Source organism: Saimiri boliviensis, chromosome 4 (genome assembly GCF_048565385.1).
Source record: "Saimiri boliviensis isolate mSaiBol1 chromosome 4, mSaiBol1.pri, whole genome shotgun sequence".
Classification (NCBI taxonomy): domain Eukaryota; kingdom Metazoa; phylum Chordata; class Mammalia; order Primates; family Cebidae; genus Saimiri; species Saimiri boliviensis.
Genome location: NC_133452.1, coordinates 138773993 through 138780513, shown reverse-complemented (window position 1 = coordinate 138780513; position 6521 = coordinate 138773993).

The window sequence follows — 6521 nt, the reverse complement described above, 5'->3', positions numbered from 1 at the left end:
CGGGTCCCCAAGGATCCAAGTGCTTAATCACTTCCAGCTTCAGTTCACCTTAAAATGACGTTTCAACCTCAACGTGGTGGAAAGCAGTTTACTAGTGGGTTATAAAAGCCCAAAATAGGCCGAGCACAGTGGCTCAAGCCTGAAATCCCAGCACTTTAAGAAGCTGAGGTAATGGATCACCTGAGGTCAAGAGTTCCAGACCAGCCTGGCCAACATGGTGAAAACTCATCTCTACTAAAAATACAAAAATTAGCCAGGTGTGGTGGCAGGTGCCTGTGGTCCCAGCTACTTGGGAGGACAAGGCATGAGAATCACTTGAAACCCTGTAGGCTGAGGTTGCTGTGAGTCAAGATCGTGCCACGGCACTCACCCTTGGTGACAGAGCAAGACTCCGTTTCAAAAACAAAAATAAAAGCCCAAAAAAGGAATAATATTTAAGTGGACCTGGGATTTTACGTGCTTTTCCAAGATGTCTTTAATCTCAAAATTAACCTCTGAGCTTTCATCCACTGAGCTTTCACCTGATCATTTGGGATGCTAAGTGTTTGTATTTACTTTGTATTTTCAGGTAAACCATCAAATCACTGGCTTCTGTGTGATTTTAGACCACCACCACCCTAGGTCAACTTGCAACTTTTGAAAAGTTTTGATTTCACTTATTTCTCAGTTTTTCTTTTAATTTATATATTGAGTCAATGTCTCCCAAACAAAGAAAAAACTATGTTTAGGCTAGAGCAAAACAGGTAGTGAGGTATGTATGCTTTTCCTAAAACCAACAGACATTCTAAGAAATTAACAGGATGCCATTTTTCATTTCACCCAAGTAAGTTTTCCATTACCAAAATCTATGTAATAAACAACAGGGTTTTGCTCAAAAAAAGTTATGGTCACAACCTGTTTTTCTTCCTTTTCTTTCCTTTCAGAGATTTATTTATTTGACAGATATATTTTGAACACCTATGACTTGTCAGTAAGCATCCTAGGCACTTGGAGCACTTCAGTGAACAAAAGATCGTTGCCTTCTTGTTGCATTGTATTTTAATCAATGGTTACCTTTGCCTCAAACGTTCACAGCATACTAGACAGGAGTCTGCTAAGTACAAAAATGGCAAATGAGAGCTTTCTGCACTTTTGTACACGTGTCCTCTGCACAGAATTTAGTCATTCTCAACATATTTCAAATTTCAGCTCATCCACATCCTCTGCTTTGAGTTCAGAACAACAGTCATTGCGTGAAACCCTGAGCCTTCACACCGCTACCTTGTTTTTAAATGTGATTGCTAATCTTCAACGCCATCTTCTGGTTTACTCATTTGCCATATTGATTCACTAGAGGCTATATTTTTAATGATGACATGAATACAAATAATAAAATATTTTGATTACCAAACTCTGGATGGCCTCATTGCCCCTCAGGGAGGCAGTGACCAGGTAGCAACTGGCAATGCTGACCAAGGATTTTTATATCTTAGTCATGATCGAAACAAAAAAAATGGCAAAGGTTCTCAAATTGAAAAAGCTTCCCCTACCAAATTCCCACCCCCTCCACACATTGAGACTTGAGAAAATCAGGGTTCCTTAGTAAAAGGCTGGATATCTATCAGCAAATGACACAACTTGTTGAAAAGTAAAAACAAATAGGAAATCAGTTCATTGAATGTGTATCCAAAACAAAGGCTGATTGTCATATTCCGTGAGGAAGTTACTTATTTCAGTAAATTATCTGTCATGCTGAGGTTCTATTGTAGCTGGCGCACAATCTGAATGGAGTGTTTCCATTTTCAATTTCACATTTATCATAAAAAGACTAAGAAAAGCTGAATTTACCTCAATTCAATATTTTAACAACCAGTCATTAAAATTATACATTTGCATGTAAGTAAAATATTTTAGAAAAACCCATCCTACATACACACACACACCACACACACACACACACACACACACACACACACACCACGCACACACACACTAGGTTCTTAAAATCTTGGATAACATTATTTTCTCACTAATTCACTCTTTAAAAGGGAGGAGGCTACAATTTGTTAAAGACAATAAAACTGTATCCATAAAAAAATATAAGGGCAATCATTTTTAATTACCAGAATAAAATCAGGAAAATACTGAAGTGTTATTTTCATGTGGTTTATGTAGAATACAAGTCTCCTCGAATCCTCTTTGGTTATATGTGTTTGTATATCTAATTATTGGCCATGACACATTGAATGGCTGAAAGGTAGTATCACTGGGGATTTAATAAGTGCCTGAGTTTTCAAGGCTGTGAGGCCTTGGGAGAGCCATGTAACCAAAGTCCTATTTCCATGTGTACAAGGAGGGTGACGGTGTCCCTACCTCCCAGCAGTGTTTGCTGTGATAGGTAGATGATGCTTTGTGCAATGCCTGGTACATCATCATGTTCAACAAATAGGGGCTATTATCGTTTACTACACACTTCAACACTTAGGGACATTTCACGGACTTTCACTCATTTGGCCCTCAAACCAAACCTGCTTGGCAGGCAGGGAAGGCAGGATTCAGCCCAAGTGTAGAGAGAAGGAAAGAGACTGTGAGAGGTCTAGGTGACTGGCCCAAGGATGCAGCTCTGAGGAACTGTTCTTTCTCCTTGAACACAGCCATTGGCTGCTTTTGGCATGAGTACTTCAGAATCAACCTCTAAGTGCAGGCTGTCATAGGAAGGGGCATCTTCACTCTAGCGCTGGCATCTCTGGTCAAGTTAGTGTGGGTAAGAAAGTCTTCCCTGGCCTTCTCCTCCTCCCCTATGAAGCGGAGTTTGGCAGCAAGTGACCATCGAACTCTTGTTTAACCCTAAGTGTTTTATTCTTTCTGCTGTAACTTAAAATCGTTAATGACTGCCTCATGGCCTTTTTGGTTATAGTAAATTCAGAGTAAGGAATGCTGCATTTATTTTTAAAGCCGTGGATCTAACCATCGACCTTCACTTTATTCTCCTTCACAAGGCTAAATTCACTTTGAGGAAATGAGATGAAACCAGTGCTGCCTCTTAGCCACTATTCTCAGATGTTTAACCCTCTGGGTGAAAAAATCTAACCTTCTAAGCTACTTATACCGGAGAGGAGTTGGGATGGAACACTCTGGAAATGAGATTATGTTATAAATGCTCTCGCTACACACTTAATTTAAAATAATTGAATGTTCATTGAAAAATTATAAATTCTTTGGTAATACAATGCAGAGCATAAACCTGGATTTATTTTTTCATGTACAGCTGTATACATTTTCCAAATTTAATTTGTATAATGCCGAGTTCCTTCAATGAGAAAATTTGCGAGCTTTGACAGTAAGCATTCCCAGGACACAGGGTGTTCACAACCAGCTTGTGATCTCTTTGAGGGCACTGAGTTAGCAAGTAGGGCTTTTTTTCTAGATGCAAAGTAGAACCCACTTTCAGGCTTGTAAGATATGAGACTTGTGACTTTATTCAATTACATAATGAGAAATCAAGGATACGAGGCGACGTCGTCTCCTTTCCTGGTGTTTATAAGCAGCTTTTCCCTTTGCACCTCCTCTTCTTGCCACGTTCCAAGAAGCGTCCTGGCCACACTTCCCTTCTCTCTGACGTTTCATGCTCTCTACAGAAGCAGTGATGTGGCTTTACACAGGGCCACTTGCCACGGCCAACTCCTTAACCAAGCCAACGGAATTGCAAATGGTTAGCAATACCTTTGGGCAATTTTCTGAAAACTGAAGCAAGAGGTGAAAGGCAAATGTCTTTGTCTAATTCCACCCATTTGTGGCAGCTCCTAATGTTGGCTTATTCTAAAGTTCATCAATGGCTCTTTCAGCTAAACTTTGTGAAGCAGTACACCGTCACTTGTCACACGTAAGACTCTGGGCACACTGGATAGAGGAGTGTATCTTTCTAGATAGGTTAGGTCTTGCTGTGGTAAGAAGACCTCCTGAGATTGGAGCATTACTTCTAGTTGTAGTGAGATATCCATTAGATGGATATCCCCAAAGCCATAGGGACCTGGAATATCCCTGGCCCCCAGATGGGGAGATGGATACCAGAGAAGCGTGTGCTGGCATCGTTAGTTCCTACCTGGCAGTGAGTTGCATGGCTTTGGCTTATATTCCCCTGTAATAAGGTAAGAATTACAGTAAAGGAGGAATTATTCGGTCATAGTGTTGGTACCGCCTGAGAAAGAACAATGGCCAGGAGGCCTGGGAGGCCTCGGGTGAGGCAGCAAGCTCTCAGATGGGCAGTTGCAAGGGTGGCAGAAGAGGGGAGGACATGAAGGCACAGGGCTGGATGGATGTGGTCAGCAGGGAGGGGTCAGGTGTTAGGGGTTGCTGGAGTCAGGGGTTGCTGGAGGGTTTCCAGGATCAGGAATGACACAGGAGTCCCCCGTAGCTACCATTTCCCTTTCCACCATTTGTTACCTGAGGACAACCTCAGTCTGAAAATACGAAATGGAAAATTCTAGAAATCAATACTTTGTGTTTTAGGTTGTATACCATTCTTTTCAATGTGATGATGTCACGTAGCATCCCGCGCCATCCCTCCTGGGATTGCTTTGTCCAGTGGACCCCACGGTATATGCTGCCGGCCTGTCAGCCATGTGGCAGCCATCAGGTCATCAGAGGGTGAGCGCCATGCAGTAAGATGTTAGAGAAAGTGACCACACCCATAGCTTTCATGACAGCGTATGTTCATCATTGCTTGATGTTATTATCTCTTACTGTGTTGTTAATCTCTCACTGTATCTAATTTATGAATTACACTTTATCCTAGCTATGTATGTGTAGGACAAAACGTAGTCTTTACAGGGCTCAGTACTATCGTCTATCTGCTTCTTCAGGCATCTGCTAGGGGTTTTGGAACATATCTATCCCCTGAGATTAAGGGGGGATTACTATTACCAAGAATCTTGATAAAGAAATGAGGAGGAGGCACAAGTTTACCTGGGAGACAGGCGAAGTTAGAGATATTGTCACAACATCCATGCTGAGTTATTTATCCAGCAGGGATTGGGAAACTCAGAGCTGTCTTTCACTCACTTTGAACCATGACGTCTAGAAGTAGTGAATGGCTCATAGTAATAAGCTCTCTAAGTCTTGCCTCTTGGGTCATGCTTTTGGTGACAGTGATCCTAGTCCTCCCTCAGCCTTTACCAGGGACAGCAGCAGATTCTGAGATAGAGATTAGCGTGTATGGTTAGGGAGCATGTTTGGAAGGCAAGGGGAAGGGAGAAGAACTGGGCTAAGAGGTGCCTGTGATGCAATGCCAAGCCAAATAGACTCCAGTCAATGCTGCAGAGAGCTCTGGAGCTAGGACGAGCCTGCTCCAACTTGGAGTGAAGGGACAGGAACCCCGTGTCCCTGAATGAGCTGGCATTGGGTGCTGGCTGCCTCTGGGAAGGTGGTTTTCTCCAGCTGGAGCAATCACCACGGAAGGCTGCCTGCTGAGAACCACCTCCCAGGAGTAGTCGCAGTACCTGAGGAATGGACCTCTCACTCCCAAGTGGGAATCCAGGCAGTGCACAGCACCCACCTCGTTCTGCTGTGATCCATTTCCTCTCATAGCTCCTGAGGGCAGGTCCTCCTGGTTCCAGAGGACTTCCATCCCTGGAGGAAGGTTGCCAGTTTTAGCAAATAAAACTGAAAAACTCCCGGTTAAATTGGAATTTCTGATAAACATTGAATAACTTGTTTTAGTATAAATATATTCCATGCAACATTTGGGATGTACTTAACACTAAAGAAGCTACTTGGTGTGTATCTGAAATTCAAATGGCAACCTTATCCTGGAGAAAACTTAGAAGAGGAAAGTCAGCGGCACAGATTCCAGCCTCGGCCACTGCAGCTGGAACCCCAGTGAAGACTCATCGAGTCCCTCCCGCTCCATCCTTTGTAGACACTCCCACCTTTCCTCAGCAGCTCAGTGGCCCCACCCAGGCCTTCATCCTTGAGGGATTTGAACTGGTTACCATGCCCTTCCTGGTCCAGGGGTGCTGCACCCCCACGTACCATTTTCCATCAACACACACAGGGAGAACCAAGAGGTGCCTGGCTGGATTGCCGAGGTCCTGCCCTGTTGTATAGCAGCAGCTCCACACCTCCTGATGAGCAGGGTCAAGATGAGAACTCTTGCTGTTAAGCTCCACCCAAGGAGCCTCCCAGAGACCTCCCATAACTTAGAGTTTAGTTGCACCCTTGCTGTGTCTCCTGGAAACTTGCAGAGCCCAGATTTGCAGAAACAAGAAGCACAAATTCTCCAGGGGGTCTCTGAGAGTGATGATAAGTGGGCCGCCCCTCACCCCCACCTTGGCTTCTACTGAGGACAAGGGCTATGTGAAGGTCTCTGACACAGTGCGTGAGCTCCATCCTCCCAGCCATTCTCTGGCAGCATGCCCTGGCTGCAGCACTTCTGCCTGGCTTCCTGTAGGCCTTTGCTGTCTCACGTTCCTGGGAGCCAACCTCACTATGTGTTTCAGCATTTCCTGGGGCCTTACTGGGTGCTGAGTGCTGTGTCCCACAAG